The 23,472-nt window shown below is 41.5% G+C and overlaps 1 long non-coding RNA gene across 2 annotated transcripts in view; it reads left to right on the top strand.

The window, feature by feature from the left end:
- The window catches only part of LOC138765884 (uncharacterized), a 222,756-nt gene that overhangs the window by 10,593 nt on the left and 188,691 nt on the right, over nt 1-23,472 (top strand). Inside the window, exon 3 of one of the 2 annotated variants that reach the window (XR_011358642.1) lies at nt 11,203-11,693. The exons of the other annotated variant lie outside the window; for it this stretch is intronic. This is a non-coding gene — a long non-coding RNA (uncharacterized lncRNA). Of the gene's footprint in view, nt 1-11,202; nt 11,694-23,472 lie in introns of those variants that run through there. 2 annotated transcript variants of the gene reach the window in all.

Below are 23,472 nucleotides of genomic sequence, written 5' to 3'. Positions count from 1 at the left end.
TGTAGTAAAATTCCAGACAGATTTATAATTTTCAAGTTGCAAAAAGTCACCAACAATAGAGCGAGCGGCATGTAGATGGTGGGAGCAGCCGATCTCCAGCCCCCAGATCCTGATCACACTCCCCGCATCCGGCTTCCCCCTGGTCTGCGCTCACACACTATTCTCCTAATTAACAGCGACAGTAATTGTCTGGAGAAGTAATTTATTGGAAAATGAGATGAAGTCAAGAACTGCTGGAGGCAAATGGACAAACGGCGTCTGTGGGGAAGATGAGCAGCGCGCAACGGCCGCATCCGAGCCCGATCAGTGCCGTAGCCCCCAGGATTACCAGAGAGGAGGATAGACAAGTGTATAGAATGTAGTGTAATATAGCTGTACTAATGTATCTATCTATCTATCTATCTCCTATCTATCTATCTATCTATCTCCTATCTATCTATCTATCTATCTATCTATCTATCTATCTATCTATCTATCTCCTATCTATCTATCTATCTATCTATCTACCTATCTATCTATCTATCTATCTATCTACCTATCTATCTATCTCCTATCTATCTATCTCCTATCTATCTATCTATCTCCTATCTATTATCTATCTATCTATCTATCTATCTATCTATCTATCTATCTTCTATCTATCTATCTATCTCCTATCTATCTATCATCTATCTATCTATCTATCTATCTATCTATCTATCTATCTATCTATCTCCTATCTATCTATCTATCTATCTATCTATCTCCTATCTATCTATCTATCTCCTATCTATCTATCTATCTATCTATCTATCTATCTCCTATCTATCTATCGATCTATCTACTGTCTATCTATCTATCTATCTCCTATCTATCTATCTTCTATCTATCTATCTATCTATCTATCTCCTATCTATCTATCTATCTCCTATCTATCTATCTATCTATCTATCTATCTATCTATCTATCTCCTATCTCCTATCTATCTATCTATCTATCTATCTATCTATCTATCTCCTATCTATCTATCTATCTATCTATCTATCTATCTATCTCCTATCTCCTATCTATCTCCTATCTATTTCCTATCTATCTATCTATCTATCTATCTATCTATCTATCTCCTATCTATCTATCTCCTATCTATCTATCTATCTATCTATCTATCTATCTATCTATCTATCTCCTATCTATCTCCTATTTCCTATCTATCTATCTATCTATCTATCTATCTATCTATCTATCTATCTATCTATCATATATCTATCTATCTCCTATCTATCTATCTATCTATCTATCTATCTATCTATCTATCTATCTATCTATCTATCTATCTATCTCCTATCTATCTCCTATCTATCTCCTATCTATCTATCTCCTATCTATCTATCTATCTATCTATCTATCTATCTATCTATCTATCTATCTATCTATCTTCTATCTATCTTCTATCTATCTATCTATCTATCTATCTCCTATCTATCTATCTTCTATCTATCTATCTATCTATCTATCTATCTATCTATCTATCTCCTATCTATCTATCTATCTCCTATCTATCTATCTATCTATCTCCTATCTATCTATCTATCTATCTATCTATCTATCTATCTATCTCCTATCTATCTATCTATCTATCTATCTATCTATCCACTCAGTGTGGGAACATAGCCTTTCTGTATTTTTAATCCACTCCTGGTTTTGGTTGCAAAATACTGAGCAAAAAAACTGTGTGTGAACATAGCCTGATATTGCTCTGTTAGTTCCAATCCTAATTCTGGTTAAGTAAAGAGTGATGGAAGTATTGTGTATGACCATAGCCTGCTACAGAGGCTGAGATATGTTTTCTCCCTGCACTGTGGATGTGTACACAGTCTTCTCACTCTGATACATGAACAGTGCAGCTCTGTGCTATTAGTTACATTGTCTATAACTGTGATGAGAAAACAGATCCCATTATTAGTCATCAATGGAGAAATCAGATAGTAAATAGCTGTATATCAGTGTATATGATTGTATATAGCTGTATATCAGTGTATATGATTGTATATAGCGGTATATCAGTGTATATGATTGTGTATAGCGGTATATACCTGTATATGATTGTGTATAGTGGTATATACCTGTATATGATTGTATATAGCAGTATATCAGTGTATATGATTGTGTATAGCGGTATATCAGTGTATATGATTGTGTATAGCGGTATATACCTGTATATGATTGTATATAGCGGTATATCAGTGTATATGATTGTGTATAGCTGTATATATCAGTGTATATGATTGTGTATGGTGGTATATACCTGTATATGATTGTATATAGCGGTATATATCTGTATATGATTGTATATAGCAGTATATATCACTGTATATGATTGGATATAGCTGTATATCAGTGTATATGATTGTATATAGCAGTATATATCAGTGTATATGATTGGATATAGCTGTATATCAGTGTATATGGTTGTTCATAGCGGTATATATCAGTGTATATGATTGTGTATAGCGGTATATACCTGTATATGATTGTATATAGCGGTATATCAGTGTATATGATTGTGTATAGCTGTATATATCAGTGTATATGATTGTGTATGGTGGTAAATACCTGTATATGATTGTATATAGCGTTATATATCTGTATATGATTGTATATAGCAGTATATATCAGTGTATATGATTGTTTATAGCGGTATATATCACTGTATATGATTGGATATAGCTGTATATCAGTGTATATGATTGTTTATAGCAGTATATATCAGTGTATATGATTGTATATAGCTGTATATCACTGTATATGGTTGTTCATAGCGGTATATATCAGTGTATAGGATTGTTTACAGTGGCATATACCTGTATATGATTGTTTATAGCGGTATATCAGTGTATATGATTGTATATAGCTGTATATGGTTGTTCATAGCGGTATATATCAGTGAATAGGATTGTTTATAGTGGTATATACCTGTATATGATTGTTTATAGCGGTATATCAGTGTATATAATTGTATATAGCGGTATATACCTGTATATGATTGTTTATAGCTGTATATATCAGTGTACATGATTGTTTATAGCGGTATATACCCATGTATATTGTTCCTTACAATCCTGGTGTAACAGTGATGTGATTATAGGGATCTGATACAATACATTGCGGTGTAGCATAGAGGGGGAGGGGCGCCTGTAGCGTAATAGCTTGGATCATTATAATTATGCAGCAGAATCGCCCCTGGTTAACACAGTACGGGAGCGGCGGCACAAACACTGACAAATGGAAAATCTCATGTTGGTTTTCCATAAATAAATGATTATAACGCCAGCGCTGCCGCCGCCACATCCACGATGGATAAATCTTACAGTAAATAAATGGCTGAAGCTTTTCTCCATCTTCACAGCCAGGTTTGTATTAATCCAATTCATCTAACCCCTTCACAGTCTTTTCCCGCTGTGTGTCCACAGCTACCAGGCTTAAAGGGTCCCTGTCACGTCAAAAACTTTGACACGTTCAGGGTCTGGGTGTTCAGACTGTTGTCAATCGCTGGATAGAGGTGGGAGAAGCCCTGAGCTGAGCACTTCTGTCCCCATATCATTGTATTAGATGGGCTGCGCAGACTTAGGGCCCTATTACACGGGACGATTATTGTGCGAAAAATCGTTAAATCGTTCGAATTTAAAAGATAGGGCCCTATTCCACCGGACGATTATCATTCAGATTTTAGTTAAATCCTTTGAATCTAAACGATAATCGTTCGGTTGAAATGCAGTTAACGATTAACAACCGAACGAGAAATCGTTGATCACTTTATAAGACCTGGACCTATTTTTATCGTTGCTCGTTCGCAAAACGTTCGCAAATTGTTTGCATTGAATAAGACAGCGTTCAGTCGATCGCAGTAGATATGAACGCAATAGCGAAGAAATAGCGAAGAAAAACCGATCGGAAATACGATCATGAAAATGAGTGAACGTTTTCAGGTCTTTCGCAATAGCGCTCGCTTGAGATCGTTAATCGTTAACGATTATGCGAACAATAATCGTCCGGTGGAATAGGGCCCATAGTCGTTCTTTGTAATTGCAGGCAACGATCGAAAAATCGTTCGTATGTCGTTGATCGGATTTAGATCTGAACTTAAAATTATCGTTAATCGTTCACTAATCGTTCTTCGCTGTAATTCCACGTTTGTTCGCTCAAGTTCCGCATGTTTTCACTAATCATTCAGTGTAATTGCACATTGTTCATTGTTTTGCTGGGATCAGAAGGAATAAACGATCATAGTAACGATCGCAATAACAATTGTAGTAACAATTGTAACTAACAATTATCGTTCTGTGTAGTATGGTGAGCGATTTCAGGTTAACCATAAACAATCTCTTTTGCGATCGTTTATCATTAGTCGTTAATCGTTAAAAATCGCTCCCTGTAATAGGACCCTTATAATGGACATGAAAGGCAGTGAGATGGGGGGAGAAGCGCTAAGCTGAGCACTTCTGTCCCAGATTCATTGTATTAGATGGGTCCACAGACTTACAATGGAAGGCAGTGAGGTGGGGGAAGCACTTCTGTCGCCATCTAACTGCATTAAACAGGCTCCATAGACTTATAAAGGACATAGAAGGCAATGAGGCAGGGGGAGAAGCGCTTAACCACGCACTTCTCCAAGTTCTATGTAGTGATCGATGGGGGTCTGAACAGCTGGACCCTGGCTGATCAAAACTTTTCAAGTTTTTTAAAGTGACGGTTACACTTTAAATACAGGGTTAGCAGTAATTCTATCATCCGTTTTGCACCTGCAGCTCCCATGCAGAACTATGTGCATGGAAACAGCTATAACACAACATCATAGCATTGAGTTCTTTAGTGACAACCCCGCTGCTGGGTTAGAGATGATCATCAGCCTCATCAGCATCTTCATCATTACAGTAATCCCTCATTCTGTCCCTTTAAGGTCACAGGTCATGACGGCGGGGTCATAGATACATCTCATCATTGCTCTCTGACTATAAACCTGATACTTTGTGATTAAACTTTGGATACTAATAAGGCTCCTATAGGGAGGGATCCCGCCGCCGCTTTTAATGTTGATTATAGAAGGAACCTGCGGAGATGATTTCAGTGATTGCTCTCTGTGGGAGCCGCCCGCGCTTTCCTTCTGTTGACCATCGAAGCGACAGGAAAACAGGGAGAAAAATGAAATGTTACATCGTATCGCAAAAGAAGAAACATTACAGGGCGGGGTCATCAACACGGGAAGAGATCGGATACAAAGTATCTAAACACTGAAGAAAGTAACTGGATACATGACGTAATAACAATATAGCTGTATGGAGAATGATGGCACAGCTGTATACACGTCACTATAGAGCTACGGTGTGTATACTATAATAGTACAGCTGTATACACATCACCACAGAGATACGGTGTGTATACTATAATAGTACAGCTGTATACACATCACCACAGAGATACGGTGTGTATACTATAATAGTATGATAGCACAGCTGTATACACGTCACCACAGAGATACGGTGTGTATACTATAATAGTATGAGAGTACAGCTGTATACACGTCACTATAGAGCTACGGTGTGTATACTATAATAGTACAGCTGTATACACGTCACCACAGAGATACAGTGTGTATACTATAATAGTATGATAGCACAGCTGTATACACGTCACCACAGAGATACGGTGTGTATACTATAATAGTATGATAGCACAGCTGTATACACATCACCACAGAGATACGGTGTGTATACTATAATAGTATGATAGCACAGCTGTATACACGTCACCACAGAGATACGGTGTGTATACTATAATAGTATGAGAGTACAGCTGTATACACGTCACTATAGAGCTACGGTGTGTATACTATAATAGTACAGCTGTATACACGTCACCACAGAGATACAGTGTGTATACTATAATAGTACAGCTGTATACACGTCACCACAGAGATATGGTGTGTAAACTGTAATAGTATGATAGCACAGCTGTATACACGTCACCACAGAGATACGGTGTGTATACTATAATAGTATGAGAGTACAGCTGTATACACGTCACTATAGAGCTACGGTGTGTATACTATAATAGTACAGCTGTATACACGTCACCACAGAGATACGGTGTGTATACTATAATAGTACAGCTGTATACACGTCACCACAGAGATATGGTGTGTAAACTGTAATAGTATGATAGCACAGCTGTATACACGTCACCACAGAGATATGGTGTGTAAACTGTAATAGTATGATAGTACAGCTGTATGCAAATCACCACAGAGATACGGTGTGTATACTATAATAGTATGATAGTACTGCCGTATACATGTCACTATAGAGCTACGGTGTGTATACTATAACAGTATGATAGCACAGCTATATATAATATAACTATGTACACTATAATAGTATGATAGCACAATATAGTATGATAGATACCAATATAACTATGGAAATAGGTTTTTATATATGATCTATAAGTATCTAGTCCTGTGTTTGTGATCACTATGTCTGTACACTTATGTATTTACGTATTTACGTTTTTAACCATGTCTGTATTTTCACATCTTAACACTTAGTCTGTTTGTCTAAATGTATAGATGCCATGACTAAGAGCCGGGTAGGCTCGAAACGCGTCGGCTATCAATTTTAGATGTTTGGAATCAATAAAGTGGAATTTTATATGAGCTGGAGGAATCAAAGTTTTCTTTCTTACCAATATAACTATGTATAATATCTGCACTGTAACAAACTCTCAGCTGTGAGCATGGGTTGTCATTCTATGTATGCGGAATGAATCCTGTTGTGGTGTTTATCATGGAGGGTGCTGGGATTCTAACTACCCCTGGGTCCCATTGCTTTTGGGGGGACCCCTAGAGATTGCTAGGAGGCACTACAACGCCATAGTGAGGGACCTACCCCAAATAAGTAGGAATACCATCAAATGACACGTAACTGAGAGCCACTAAAGGCAAATGGGCACAGCAGCATAGCCCTTTATTTTTAGCCTTCAGCTTATGGATCCTCAGAGGTGTAACCAATCTCATAGACTCCAATCTACAAACTGTGCCATGGGTCCTCAATGGTCATGTGATATTCGCAGTATGGATGAAACCTCTATCCCTATACTTCTTATAGATACCCTACTAGCAGACATAGCAGCCCAGGGGTCCATGCAGACGTCTCAGCGCTCCCTAGAAGTTTGCTCTTGGGCTGTACTTGTTATAACCCGCCCCTGCAGATCCTGAGCAATTCTAACCTGGGCCGATGACCTGCCTCCTGTAAAAAACTGAATGTTCTATTATAATTTATATACTCAGTTATAAACTAGGCCCATCTCCTATAAACCCCCCCCCCCAAGCATCAGTCCTGTGTTTATTATAATGTTGCCAGGGACGTTGCACCCACATAGTATCCTGTGTTATTCGGTTGCATAACATTGCTCACTAAGACTTAGTGTAATAGATGGTCCAAGCACGAGGCGGTGGATCCACTGGAGTGCTGGTGTTCCGTCCCTGAGGAGCAGAGTCTGAGAAGCTCCCAGTTTTCACCAGCGCCCACTACAAGGCAGAATGGTCTTTGCTGTGGGAAACTCCCATGTGGCTACTCTCAGAGAAGGACCTCGGTGACCACCAACTGAAGGAGTGTTGGAGTCCGGCACTAGGTGCTCTTCCTTTGTGGTAGAAGTACAGGGTGCAACGTTAGGACACAGTTCAGACTGAAGTTGAGCTGGAACTGAGAATGGACTGAGATCCAAATAACTAGTAGATTGCTAGGAAGTGGCAGATAACCAGGAGGCACACACGTGGTTGCTGACTGACAGACAACAACTGAGCATGGAGGTGAGGAGGTGGAGACTATATATAACTCCAGGAGAACATACCAGAAGACTCCAGAGCCTGTGGGCTGAGCTTATAAATACAGGTGGACAGGCGCATGTCTGCCACTAGAGGGAGCCAAATCCTCCAGGAGGCCAGCTCAGAGCAAGAGAAGCTGAGAGAATACCAGCAGGCTGAGAGAAAGGAAGATGGTCTCAGCACAGTGCGACCCAGAGCAGGTAGAGGCCACGGACGTTACACTTGGAAATGCTCAGAGCAGAGTTTTGTATAACTTATCAAATATAAGCCACCTCCCCCCACCCAAACTCTGTAGGATCCCTTTAATCCGCCATAGTTTATATCTATACATTTAGATTTTCTTGTGTCAATGGTTTGATAAAGTCGGGTAACAATCTGACGCCCATGAGATGATGGGTATCTTATAACCGATAAGTAATGACTGAAATAGTGATAGATTGGGGCATTACGCCATCTCCCCGCTACAGACGCGGCTAATTTATTTGCATTAGTCGGGGGGTCAGTGGCTTCCACTATGCAGATTGCAGATCTGGGGCTTTGATTTCATTGCACATTTAAAACAAATAAATAGCGGTCATTTATCACGGCCGCGCTGGCCGCCCCATCCGCAGGCATTATGATTAATCTGGAGTTCCTCGTGGACAGAGATAAAGGACGGCGCCCACTTTTCTGCCGCACAATATTCCGTAAGACGCAGGAAAAGAACGGAGAAACTTATCTTATAAATGACTTATGAATGGAGAGCGTAGATCTGATAGCGGAAATTTACAGATGGAGAATACAATTAATAACGGATCGTAAGTCGCACAGACGGGATGGCACTGCCAGCAGACGAAGCCGCTCAGACGGCCGGCGCTCCCCATTACGGCAAATTCAGAATCTATTCATGTTTGCAAGTGGAGACTAAAGTCTATCCAGGGCCGACCTTTGGGTTGTTTGACCTCTGCGACTGCTTATGGAAGGGGGCGCTGTATTCAAGGGCCAACATCAGCACTCAGTGAACCAGGGATCCTCGTTTTTTGTATTCCTGGATAACCCCTTTAACTGTTAGTGCCCCAACCGCCCCCCTCCCCTCCCCCCGCCAGTCACATCAGTGTTATCAGAAATCTCAATGTACTACAGAGGGGGGAATAACTACATGGGGAAGGGGCAAGTACCAGGGATAGGGGGCTACCTACAGGGGGATTACCTACCTAGGGGATACTACCCACTGCTACTTGCTGGGAGGAGGCAATCTACATGAGGAATAGTATCTGCTGGGGAACTACCTGCAAAAAGAGACCTTACTACTATATGGATGGACAGAAGCGCCTAACTCCTATATGTGGTATAGAGGAACCTTATACTATATGGTGACACAGAGGGACCTAACTGCTATATGGGAGCACAAAGGGGACCTAACTACTATATGGGGGCATACAGAGACCTTATACTATGTGGGGACACAGAGGGGGCCTGTCTACTATATGGGGGCATAAAGATACCTTATACTATATGCAGGCACAGAGGGGGCCTATCTACTATATGGGGACATACAGAGACCTTATACTATGTGGGGACACAGAGGGACCTAACTGCTATACGGGAGTATAAGGGGGGCTATCTACTATATAGGGGTACAGAGACTTTATACTATATGGGGACACAGAGGGGGCCTATGTAGTATATGGAGGCATACAAAGACCTTATACTATATGGGGGCACAGAGGGGGCCTATGTAGTATATGAAAGAATACAAAGACTGTATACTATATGGGGGCACAGAGAGCACCTAACTACTATATAGAGTCATACAGAGACCTTATACTATATGGAGGCATACAGAAACCTTATATTATATAGGGTCAGAGAGAGGGCCTAACTACTATTCGCCTGCACAGAGGGACATAACTACTATAGGGATGTACAAAGGGGGCCTAACTACTATAAGGAAGCACAGAGGGGACCTGACTATATGGGGGCTTAAATAAGCCTAACTACTATATAAAGGCACCAAAAGAAAATTCCACACAGGGTGCGATCTATCCTAAGGCCAGCCCTGAATCCATCACAGGCATTGTCTGAGCTGTATACATTATAACAAACCCTCAGCTCTGAGCGCTGGAATATTGCAGATTCTGAAGCTTCGCATTCACCGACAGCAAACACAGATCCTGAGACACACAGTGCCTTGTGACCATCTATCAGTTTATCATGTGTAGTCATTTTATGCCATGTATAATCATACAATCTGCAAAGGGCAAACCCCGCAGCAAATATGAACACTAGGTAGAGGGCGTTGAAGATTTTCGGGCGGTTTTGGGATCATGGCAGAGAGAGGAGCCACATATGAAGAAGCTCCACCCCCAAATCAGTCTCCAATTTCTTATTTATTCCTGTTTATTGGGTCCCTTAGAGCAGAGCAGTTATATCACAGGTATATATATAATATCACTTGTCTAGTGATTTACAGCCAGCATAGAGGACAATGGAGCAGAGAGTAACAGCGCCCCTAGTGGTGACCTGAGTCCATGACCTTGCAGAGGATCCTATAACATACACAACACTTCCAGAATCTTCCATCAGTTTCAGGGCATTCGGAACAGTTTCTTCCCTTAACCAGACAAACACAATATTTTCTCAGTGTGATCATTGGCTCGAAGAGCGGAATAACTCAAAAGAAGAAAAACAAACAGCTGGATATAAAGCCCATCTAGTGACCGGACCCTGTGTCTAACGGATCGGAGCGGCAGTGACCCCTGCAGGTCACACCGAGCACTGCAGGACCATATCAAAATCACCAACCTAAATACTGACTCCACCCACTGGACATCCTCAGGGGCCACACAATGATGTGTGAAGACAATGGGGGAAAGAAATCATTAGTAAGGTTTTTGCATGTTTGTTTTTGTTTTACTGGTTTTTATTGTGCTTTTGTGGTTCATTCTTTGGACGGACAACATAGAATGGAGTCTATGACACGGGCGGAGACGCGCATGCACGATTACCCCAAAAAAGAGGGAACAGTTTTTAATAAAATATGTCTTTATGTAACCCAAAAATTCACAAAAAAACAGTGTAAGGCCAGGTTCACACTATGTTTTTTTTTCATCCATTTTTACAAAAAAACTGACGGAAAACAGATGCATTTGTGTGCATCTGTTTTCCCATTGAATTCCATTATTAAAAAAAAATTAAAAAAAGGAGCAAAACGCTTTTTTTTTTTTTAACGCACACAAAAATGTTTTAGTGTACAGTATGTCGTACACTTCATGGTCATTCCATCAGTTTTTTTGTTTTTTTTAAATGGAGGAAAAATACATAGTGTGAACCCAGCCTAACGTATATCACTTTGCTTCCTATAGGGACGATGAGGATGAGGGTCCGGAAGAAAGTTTCTATACATGTATCTGGATTTACTATATGATGTGACCCCAGACATACCTGGCGCTCCATCACACTTGCACACGCCGGGTATCACTGGAGTCCTCCGCACCGCTACCGACAGGAGTGTAGGAAATCACCATCATTACTGAGGTCAGAGAGACATCAGCCATCTTGGTAAAGGAAATCAGCCTGCACCTTCAGCCGTGCTCTGTACATGGACATAAGATGCACTAAATAAATAATGTAGGTGCAAGAGCAAACGTGAGAGTGTGAGAGAAATGTGAAGGTGCAATCATCTGCAAAGTATAAAAAATTGTAGTGAAAGGTGATGAATTTGCAAAAACCTGAAACTCGTGAATGTGAAAAAAGAAGTGGGAAATAATAATGTAATAATGTGCCCACCCGGGTGAAAAAAAAAATCGGGGGCATAAAAACATTCCAGTTAGAAACAATATATGAAGAAATTAAAAAAAAAAATAAATTAGATGAATTTGTAGAAAATACAATAAACGGCTTCTGCCTCCGCTCGCACTTTTTATTTATTTATTTTATGAATTTATTTATTTTTTACAAGGAACAGTTTTTTGTTTTTAAAGTGACGTCTGTTCTCACAGCATTTTAATTGCCCCCAATGGAACAGCAGCAGCAGCCGCCCAGTGCACATGGGGGGGATTTATCGAGGGTTTTGTGCCTATTTATAGGAGAATAATTAGATGTTTCACCCTTTTTTGGCCTAAGTTCTATATATGAACCAGCACTCCACAAGCAAATATTTTTTAATCTGCCTGTTTTGAGTATTCACCCAAAAATTTTAAAAAGTTGCAAAAACTGGTGCAGGCCTCCATCTAGTCAGAACCAGAACCTTTTTACTAAGGCTGCATTCACACGTTCAGTGATTTTCCCGGTCCGTGATTGTGGTCCGGCAGCAACCCCCGTGATCCGTGCAAAACAGTCCGTTTTGCATCCGTTTTGTATCCGTGTCCGTTTTTTTCACGGATCTGTCTTACAGCATTTTAAATTAAATTGATTACATCACATCCGTGTTTTTCACGGATGAACACGGATGTCACATCCGTGTACATCCGTGAAAAACACGGATCTCATTGATTTCTATGGGGAATCCTTTCCGTGCATCCGTTCCGAGTAATGACATGTCCTACTTTTTAACGGAACGGATCACGGATCCGTGAAATCATGGAACATCTGAATAGCACGGACAACTTCCCGGAACGTGTGAATGCAGCCTTAGACTTTTCTATAAATCACACACAATATATTGGAACAAAATAAACCCCAACCCACATAAGAATAGTCGCACACATAGACTCCTCAGTACTTGTCCCCCATAGAGTGTTAAATAAAGGATGTTGTCTGCACAGACGTCAAAAAACAATCACAATTATTTTTTTACAAACTTTTTTTTATTATTTTTTAGTTGTCACACAGTTTTTCTTTTTTCACCATCTTTACTATTACATTCAATGGACTTCTGAATTAAAGACAAAAGGCGACCGGTCCACCTGACCAACAACAGTCATTGTAATGATGGACGTAATTTTTTCTTTTAAAAAACAGACAGGAAAAAAGCTTTATGGGGACATAGCTTATATATAAGTATTTACAAGAAAAAAATTTAAAGCAGGGGCCAAATCATTATCTCTTATTATTATTATTATTATTATTATTATTATATTACTTTACGTTTAATATATTGCTGCTATGGTTATTTTACTTTATGTTTATTATTAGTCTATTACATTATGTCTATTATATTGCTGCTGCTATTATTATTATTATTATTATTATTATTATTATTATTATTAACTTTATGTTTATTATTAGTCTATTACATTATGTCTATTATATTGCTGCTGCTATTATTATTATTATTATTATTATTATTATTATTATTAACTTTATGTTTATTATTAGTCTATTACATTATAGCTATTATACTACTATTATTAGCCTCAGCTGTATATTATTATATATTATTATTATTATTTTAATAATTACTATTAGTAATATTGTGGTATTATTAGGAGTATTCAATTATTTAGACATATTATTATTATTATTTCTGTAGAATATTTTTTCCCATCCCTATTAGTTGGAATAGCAGCCGATTCTTATTATTGTTTGTCGTAGTCCTCACATTTTGTCTTTGTTACCTTTTATGCCTGTGTTTTATATGACTATCTTGTAACATTCTCTAGAGCTTTATAATAAAATACAATAAAAAAAAAAGATATAATGGCAGTAATGGAGGCAGCGACATTTATTGATCATCGATCGGAGAAGATTATCTCATAGAATCTCACTGACACTGCATCCCGTTCCCTGGTAGAAGTTTCCAGAAGATAAATGTGAAGAATATGATATTATGTTGAGGGCTGACAATTACACAACCCCCCCCAATATTCCCCCCCACTTCCCTAAGTATTTCCATTAACATCATTGTCTGTGGACGGGGAAAACTTTTTCGGATTGGACACAAGATCTTTTGTCAGAAACTTTTTCTACTTAAACAAAAGTGAAAGGAACCCTGCAGTAAATGTGCGGCACACGTGTCATGGAGAAGTTCCTGCCGCCTCTCCGGGGACGACTCCTCTCATCCTGCTCTTCTGAGGACAGGAAGAGTCTTGTGCCGGGCCCTGGCTGCAGAATCAGTGATATTCAATCCGCCTGCTCGGGGGCCCCTGGTGCGTGCCCTGCCTGCTCACCCGGATCAGGATGCTTGTTTTACTGGATAAATGTGTAACTTTAGAAATTGGCAGGAACCGTGTGTGCCGCGGCCACCTGTACGCACAGCGAGGAACGGTGTCCAAAGCTCAGAGTAAGCACAAACTCCTCCGACTCCTCTTCCAGCAACTTCCTCACCCGTCGCCCGCTCAAAGAAGCCATTTATAAGATCTCACAGTTCAAAGTGGCCCCGGTGCCTCTGTACTGCCGATCCACCATCCGCAGCGGCAGAATGGCGCACAGTGTAATCCCACATTGTTCCGTCCTTTATACTCTTAGTGCATCGGCCTTATCCTATACTGGATGTGGCTATAAGGTCACGGACTATGATGGTGACTGGAGGAATAGATGGCGGGAAATCAGCATAGGTCCTAATATTTAGTACCTACCTTAGGGCCCTATTCCACCGGACGATTATCGTTCAGATTATCATTAAATAGTTCGAATCTAAACGATAATCGTTCGGTTAAAATGCAGTTAACGATTAACGACCGAACGAGAAATGGTTGATCGCTTTATAAGACCTGGACCTATTTTTATCGTTGCTCGTTCGCAAAACGTTCGCAAATCGTTCGCATTGAATAAGACATCGTTCGGTCATTCGCAATAGATACGAACGCAATAGCGAATAAATAGTGAAGAAAAAACGATCGCAAATATGTTCATAGGTAACGATTATCGTTCCATGGAAATGAGTGAACGTTTTCAGGTCTTTCGCAATAGCGGTCGTTTGAGATCGTTAATCGTTAACGATTATGCAAACGATAATCGTTCGGTGGAATAGGGCCCTTAACCTCTAGATTGTGCCCGTCATATTTACAATACTGTGCATAGAGCGGGTCAGGGCTCATACCAGGTGGTATTCAGCTGCTATCGGCCACCGCTACTGGCTCAGATGTAGATACATGGCCTGATGTCAGTAGTTAGACGGGTTGTCAAGGCTTAGAAAAACATGCCAGCTTTCTTTCAGAAACAGCGCTACTCTTGTTATCAGGTTGGGTGCGGTATTGCAGTTCAGTTTCAGTTCAGCTTCTGAAGGCCTCCATGGCTGCTGTGACAGATCTCCTTATAGAGCCCGCACGTGAGGCAGGGGGAGAGCCGTAAACTAGTCACCTTTGACTAGTCGCGGCTTCCTGTCCTGTCAGCGCACTCTGCTGGATGAAAAATAGAGATGAGTGAACCTGGAGCATGCTCGAGTTGATCCGAACCCGAACTTTCGGCATTTGATTAGCGGCGGCTGCTGAAGTTGGATAAAGCCCTAAGGCTATGTGGAAATCATGGATATAGTCATTGGCTGTATCCATGTTTTCCAGACAACCTTAGTGCTTTATCCAAGTTCCGCAGCCCCCGCTAATCAAATACCGAATGTTCGGGTTCGGATCCGAAGCCAGGAACCACGCCAATTAGTGGGCATGGTGTGATCGCCGTACCCACTAATTAGCCATTTAAATGAACTTCTAGTTAGTGTGTTAAAAAAGTTTTTTTTTATTAATAAAAAATCCTCTCCCCTAATAAAAGTCTGAATCACCCTTCTTTTCTCATTTTAAAAATAAAAATAAATAAATAAAAATGTTTGGTATCGCCACGTGCGCAATCGCCCGAACTATTAAATTATCCCATTCCCGATCTCGCACAGTAAACCGCGTAAGCACAAGAAAAATCCAAAGTGCAAAATTGCACATTTTTGGTCACGTCAAATCCAGAAATATTGTAATAAAAAGCGATCAAAAAGTCGCATATGTGCAATCAAGGTAACGAAATAAAGTACAGATCATGGCGCAAAAAATGACACCTCACACAGCCCCATAAACCAAAGGATAAAAACGTTATAAGCCTGGGAATGAAGTGATTTTAAGGAAAATAAAGGTTTTAATTTTTTAAGAGCCATCAAATATAATAAAAGTTATACAAGTTACATATCGTTGTAATTGTACCGACTTGAGGAACATAGATAACATGTCTGTTTTACCCCAGGGTGAACGGCGTAAACAGAAAAACACCCCAAATAAAAAAGATCACGGGGTTTTTTTTTCAATTTTTTTTTCCCTCCTTCTTTTCTAGCACTTTCATATTTCTATCTACAGGGCCATGTAAGGGCTTGTTGATTTTTTTCAGGAACAGGTGTTCTTTGTAATGGCGTCTTTCATTCTACCATAAAATGTATGATGGAACCCCAAATTATTATATATGAAAATATAAATTGGTGAAATTAGAAAAAAAAAATGCAATATTATAACGTTTGGGGGGTTCCTGTGTCTACGTAATGCACTATACGGTAAAAGCAACATGATACTATTATTCTATAGGTCAGTCCGAACACAACCATACACAGATTCTCTAAAAAAAAATTTAATGAAATTCTTTAGTTTTTTGCAATTAATTATTAATAAAATGGGCCTATTGTGACACTTATAACAGTTTTTAGTTTTTCACCTACGGGGCTGTATGGGGTGTCATCATTTGACACGTTCATTCTTCAGCGCGGACAAAGCAGGAGCGCGCACCTCCCATAGACTCCCATTATGAGAGGGAGGCTAACGGAATTCCGCTAGTTTTGCTCAGTGGGAACGAAGCCTAAAGCAGGACATTCACGGATTGCTTTTAGAAATTTCTTCTTTGTTTAGAAAATCATAGCGAAAATACAATGAATCTTAGAATGCAAATATATCACCAGTGTTGCAGAGGAGAGGCTGGTCTTCACGCCGCAGCCGCAGCACTCCTTATATCCTCAGGTCCATAGAGGCTCCCACCCTCCAGTGTCATTTTTTGCGCTATGATCTCTAGTTTTTATTAACACCATATTTGTGTAGATCGGACATTTTGATCACTTATTAATTTTTATATATAATGCAACAAAAAAATCTGTAATTCTGGCACTTTTTCCCTCTTTTCGTCTACTAGTTCACCGTACACGATGGCGATTGTTATATTTTAATAGATCAGATAATTACGCACGCTACGATATATAATATGTTTATTTATTTATTTAATTATTTTTATATGTTTTATTTACATTATGGAATAGGGGCTGATTTTAACTTTTATTGGGGGAGGGGCTTTGGGGTATTGTAAAAAAACATTTTTATTTTTTTTTTCACACTGGGGACTATTACATGCAATACTTAGATTGCATACACTGATCATTGTAACAGGCATTCTGCTGATTGAGCCTACCTGTGGCAGACTCAATGAGCAGATCGCCGATCGGACCGTACGGAGGAAGGTAAGAGACCTCCGTCGGTCCAACACAGAGATCGAGACCCCCGCAGTCACACTCTGATTGCAGCCGGCCCCACCTGCTATGAAGCGCACTCCGCTCCAGAGCCCAGGGTCGTCTGGGGACAGGCTTCCAAGACGTACAGGTATGTCCTTGGTCGTCTAGGGGTTAAGCACAAGAAGGAGAAAACAAAAGTGTAAAAATGAAAATTGTCCGGGTCCTCTAAGGGTTAAGGGGTTAAACATAAAGTCCTCCTAGTAATCCATGTAATCCGTGCAGTAGTAGATGTCAGTACAGAGGAAACTTATTCCAGTGTATTATTGATGAAAAGTTATAATTACAAGTAGATAAATGATCCCAAACAGGTGAGGGAAATGGGAAGTGAAGTTGATTAAATAAAACACATAAAATATAAGAAGAGAAAATATATTTCATAAAAATTTAATGACTATTACAATACGACCTCCCATAAATATCACCAATAATATGAGACTGATTAGACCGTCCCCATCGCCGTCCTCACTTGTACCACTTGTCAAACCCGCTGTGAGTATGTCTTCTCATTTAAAATGAATGACAAGGGATCGGCAGCGGATCCCTTGTGTGTGAAGCCACCCTAGAGGGGTATTCCACATCGGGGCAGCGTACAGAAGTTACGTTTTCCCTTAGGTCCCCCGTGCTGCAGAATCTGTTGGTGCTATACAAATATTATTAAGGTCGGGCAGAGATTGGACCCTGTGGTATACTGATATTTATACTGTACTTATTAATATGTGAGTTATTCTTTATTGCACTATAGAGATGAGCCACGGTAGAGATGGGTCCTTAGGCTAGGTTCACACTGCGTTTTCAGCATCCGTTTAACGGATCCGGTTTTTTTACCGTCCAGAAAAATAGGGTCAGCAACGTTTTTTGGTCCGTTTTGGTCCGCCAAAAAAAACGGATCCGTTTTTTTTATAATGGAAGTCAATGGAAAAACGGATGCACACAAATGAATCCGTTTTTTTGCAATCCGTTTTTCATGCGTTTTTTTCAAAAAACGGATGCGTTAAACGGATGCTGAAAACGCAGTGTGAACCTAGCACTTCTACCTTCACACACTACACCATGGTGTTAACCAACAGCTCCACCAACTGCCTCCTTAGAGTACTATATTAGGCCCTGTTCACACTGAGAGCTCCGCCGCGGAATCCCGCCATGCTCAGTGTCCTGCAGTGAGTAAATGAGAGGGCGCACTGCGTCCGCTTCCTCCCCTCTCCGCTCAAAGAATTGACATGTCATTTCTTTGAGCGGAGAACAGCGTGAACGGACGCACACGCAACCATTCCATTCACTCACTGCAGTACACGGAGCACTGCGGGATTCTGCGGTGGAGAGCTCTTTTGCGGATTTCCAGTGTGAACAGGGCCTTAATGAGCTCCCCGTAAGAGGCAGTTGTGACAGGAATTGAGGGCTTAGTGGAGGGCAGCTGTGGTAGAAGTAACATCACTGACAGAGAGGCCTAGCAACTAGAGATGAGCGAACCTGCCGAGGTTCGGGTTCGTATGAACCTGAACTCTCGGCGTCTGATTTCCGCTGTCTGCCCGCTCCGTGAAGAGGGTGGATACAGCCGGAGGACCGCCTGGAAAACTGGGATATATATATAGCCATATAGCCATAGGCTGTATCCCAGTTTTCCAGTCGGTCCTCCGACTGTATCCACCCTCTTCACGGAGCGGGCAGACAGCGGGAATCAGACGCAGAGAGTTCAGGTTCATACGAACCCGAACCTCGGCAGGTTCGCTCATCTCTACTAGCCATCTATGAGAAGACCTATGAGAAGACCTATGAGGAGATCTATGAGGAGATCTATGAGGAGATCTATGAGGAGACCTGTGAGGAGACCTGTGAGGAGACCTATGAGGAGATCTGTGAGGAGACCTGTGAGGAGATTTCTAGGAGCCAGTGTCAGTGTGACAGATGGAAGGTATGAGGATTACTTTTTCCTATTAATGACCACAGAGGACGCCGGATCCATTTCCCTCTACCCAGTACTGTTTATACTGAGGGATAATTTCTCTAAGTTCCCTTAGTTCATTTGGGATCCGAAATCTGTGGCTTCAGCCAAGATACCCTGTAAGACTCTCATCCCACTACCAGTATTACAAGGGGCAACTCCATATACTTCACTAATCTCCATAGTAACAGCAGTGACCCATCTCTGGCCGGCGGCCATTTTAACATATCTTCAGTATAAATAAAGGAGCTGTTCAAGTTATAAGGTTGAAGTAAAAAGCACCTCATTGCCTCAACTCCCCGTTGTCTGATTTTCTCTGCACCTCATCTCCATCAAGGGCTTCTCCATTATCACCTCAGGCAGCAGTAATGGAGAAGCCTCAGGGGGAACTACAAGTCCCATCATCACCAATCACCTAGGTGTAGTCCCCTCTATAACCTCTGTGGCCGTATTTACCTCAGGAAGTAGGAGAGAGTTATCCCCACTTGGGCTATGACAGGATATTTCTTCACTTATTCAGTGTAACCCCCATCCTCCCTGAGATCCCCGCACTCCACTCTGCTACATCAGGAGGAGACAAGTATAAGTATAGTAGCTGCGATGGGAATACCCCTTTAAGAAAGCCTCTTGTATATAGATTGGACCCCCTCGCCTCCCCCATTTCTGGGTGCTGTCCATCTGTCCCCCTGGTTATACATGCAGCCGCTCCCCCTCTCCTCACACTTCAGCTCCCTTATCCGTCATTATTTTCTCGCGTTCGCCGTTGCGTGAACTTTACGTTTTAAAGAGACAATAACAATAAAAAATCTGAATAAACGAGACGCCAAACAATGAATCCCTGGCAGGCGGCGGGGTGTGAGGACGGGGGTAATTGTGCATTCACTGTCCTGGAGCACAAACTCCTGCTGAGGCGTCAACATGTGACAGGCCTGCGCCCTCCAGCCGCTTCGCTGCGTTTAACCTTAATAATCTCCCTGAGCATCTCCAGCCCCCGGCCGCGGTCATCGGGAGCCGTCAATCAGTCCCGGCTCAGGACACCTCCGAGCGGCTGCTTACAGGGGATATAAGAAAAGCTGAGGATGCTCTCTATGTATTGTGCTGAACAAATCAAACATGAACGGCCGACGCAACTCATCACACAGCCGGGACATGTTCAACATAGCCTTAAAGGGGTATTCCACTCAAACATAACTTCTAATATGTTGCTGCCCATAGTGAGACTAACAGTTCCTCCCATACTTGTTATTATCTATTCAGTCTCCTTCCCCCAGTTCTCAGCTGCTGCTTTATGCTGAAAACACAAATATCTGTGTGTGAGCTTTTCTCTCTGCCTCCCCCCCTCCCTTCTGAGAATGCTGATGTAAACAAGTCCTAGGCAGACTTTATCTGCAACATTGCAGTATTTTTGTAATGCTGAGAGGGTTATTCTGAGGTCAAGTTGCTGATGAGCTGATTATCCCTCCCAGTATTACAAAGAAGCTACAATGTTACAGATAAAGCCAGCCAGGGACTTGTTTACATCAGCTGTCTCAGAAGGGAGGAGGGAGGACGGGGAGACAGAAAAGCAGCAACTGAGAACTGGGGGAAGGAGGCTGAATAGATAATAACAAGTATGGAAGGAAATGTAAGGGTCCGTTTACACAGAAAAATTATCTGCCAAAGATTTCAAGCCAAAGCCAGAACCAGACTATAAACAGAGATCAGGTCATAAAGGAAAGACTGAGATTTCTCCTCTTTTCAAATACATACCTGGCTTTGGCTTCAAATCTTTGGCAGATAATCTGTCAGATAATCTTTGGGCGGGTTTAGACTACGGAATTCTTGTGTATAAATGCCACCGAATTCCGTCGCTAGAACGCACTCACAACCGCGCGCCTTTCTGCCGGCTCTATAGACACCATTCTATGGGCCGGCTGATTCCACTATCCGCCGAAAGAATTAACGTGTCACATGAATAAAGATTTAGATCAGGGATGGGTAACCTTTGGCCCTCCAGTTGTTGCGAAAATACAATTCCCATTAATTATAGGAGTTGTAATTTTGCAACAGCTGGAAGGTGTTAGCTTCCCAATCCCTAATTTAGACACTAGAGACTACGTGTTATATGAGGCGCTACTTCCTCCCAGAAACAGTGCCATTAATGTCCTCAGTTTTCATGCAGTATTGCAGTTCAGTTTCATTAAAGTGAATAGAGTTGTAATACCAAACACAACCTGAGGACAACCTGGCGCTATTTTGGAAGAAAAGGGCTATGTTTTCTCTCAATCTGTATAACTCCTTAAATAAATATATTCAGGTCAGGAAATACCTGATTTTCTTTTGTTTTATCATGAAAAGAAAGCAAAAAAGACAGTGACGACAGTGATACAGCTGCTGTGTCAGTCCTCACTGCTTAGGGTCCCTGTCCTGAGGATTTCCACTAACAGCACAGAAGCACCTTTTGTTCCTGTAGAAACTCCTGAAGAACTTTCTCACTAGGGGTATGTGCACACTGAGCAATTCTCGAGGAATTGTAGCTGAAAGATTTCTGCTTGAAATTCCTCGCCTATTCTGCTCTGGCAGAATAAGGGCGGGTTCACACTACGGAATTCTCGCGGATAATGTCTGCGGAATTCCGTCAGCTGTCCGCCCGCACATCTGGGCGCCTTTCCACCGGCCCCATAGACACCTTTCTATGGGCCGGCGTATTCCGCTATACGTTGAAAGAAGTGTCATGTCACTTCTTTTAGCTGATCGCGGAATACGCCGGCCCATAGAATGGTGTCTATGGAGCCGGCGGAAAAGCGCGTGCCCGTGCGGGCGGACAGCTGACGGAATTCCGCGGACATTGTCCGCGAGAATTCCGTAGTGTGAACCCGCCCTCAGGCTATGTGCACACTGAGCAATTCTCGAGGAATTGAAGCAGAAAGTTTTCAGGCAGAATTCAAGCAGAATTTAAGCCCCCCATTGACTACTATAGGATTCCTCTAGCAGATCTACAGCAGAAAATTCTGCTCGGAAATTCTGCAGTGTGAACAACAGCAGAAAACCTATTGAACACAATGGGACTTTGCTCTGTACATATTTTATGGGAGGAATTTCAAGCTGAATTCCTCGCCTTTTCCTCAGTGTGCACATACCCTTAGGGTGGGTTCAGACTGAGCAATTCTCGCGGAAAATGTCCGCGTAATTCCGTCAGCTGTCCGCCCGCACAGGCACGCGCTTTACCGCCGGCTCCATAGATACCATTCTATGGGCCAGCGTATTCCGCGATCCGCCGAAAGAAGTGACATAACACTTCTTTCAGCGTATAGCGGAATACGCTGGCCCATAGAATGGTATCTATGGGGCCGGCGGAAAAGCGCCCAGATGTGCGGGCGGACAGCTGACGGAATTCCGCGGACATTGTCCGCGAGAATTCCGTGGTGTAAACCCTCCCTTAGTGTGCATATACCCGTAAAAAGAAAACATAACATACTTCACATAAGAACATGTTACCTTATAAAACATAGAAAATACCATTTGGTGAACAGGTGCCATCCTAGGCCAGACACAAGAATTGTGCTCTGGTACACTACAGTGTGTCCGACTGGAAAGAATACACCACTTCCTGCAGGACATACAGCAGCTGATAAGTACTGGAAGATTGCACATTTTTAAATAGAAGTAAATTCCAAATCTATATAATTTACTGAGACCAGTTAATTTGGAAACATTTTTTCCTCTAGAGTACTCCTTAGGGGTATAGGCACACTGAGCAATTCTCGCGGAATTCCGTGTCAAAATACGCTCGAAATTCCTCCCATTTAAATGCAACATTGCTCCTTACTATAGAGCAAAATAGGAATTCCGTCCGTCTGTGCACACAGTGGAAATTTCCGTCCGGATTCCTATAGAAGTCAATGGGGCTTAAATTCTGCTTGAAATTCTGCTTGAATTCCGCTTGCTTCTTTGAGCAGAGAGCAGCGGCAGAGGAGGAGCGCCCTCTCATTCACTCAAAGCACGACACTGAGCACTGCGGGATTCCATGGCGGAGAGCAAAATTGCATAATTGCGCATCTTTGGTCACATCAAATCCAGAAAAATTGTAATAAAAAGCGAACAAAAAGTCGCATATGCGCAATCAAGGTACCGATAGAAGGAACACATAATGGCCCAAAAAATGACACCTGACACAGCCCCACAGACCAAAGGATAAAAGCGTTATAAGCCTGGGAATGGAGCGGTTTTAAGGAACATATATTTGTTAACAATGGTTTGAATTTTTTACAGGCCATCACATAATATAAAAGTTACACATGTTATATATCGTTG

The sequence above is a fragment of the Dendropsophus ebraccatus genome, chromosome 10 (assembly GCF_027789765.1).
Source record: "Dendropsophus ebraccatus isolate aDenEbr1 chromosome 10, aDenEbr1.pat, whole genome shotgun sequence".
NCBI classification, from domain to species: Eukaryota; Metazoa; Chordata; class Amphibia; order Anura; family Hylidae; genus Dendropsophus; species Dendropsophus ebraccatus.
The sequence above is the reverse complement of the archived record's forward strand: the minus strand, read 5'-3'. Positions and strand labels throughout refer to the sequence as shown.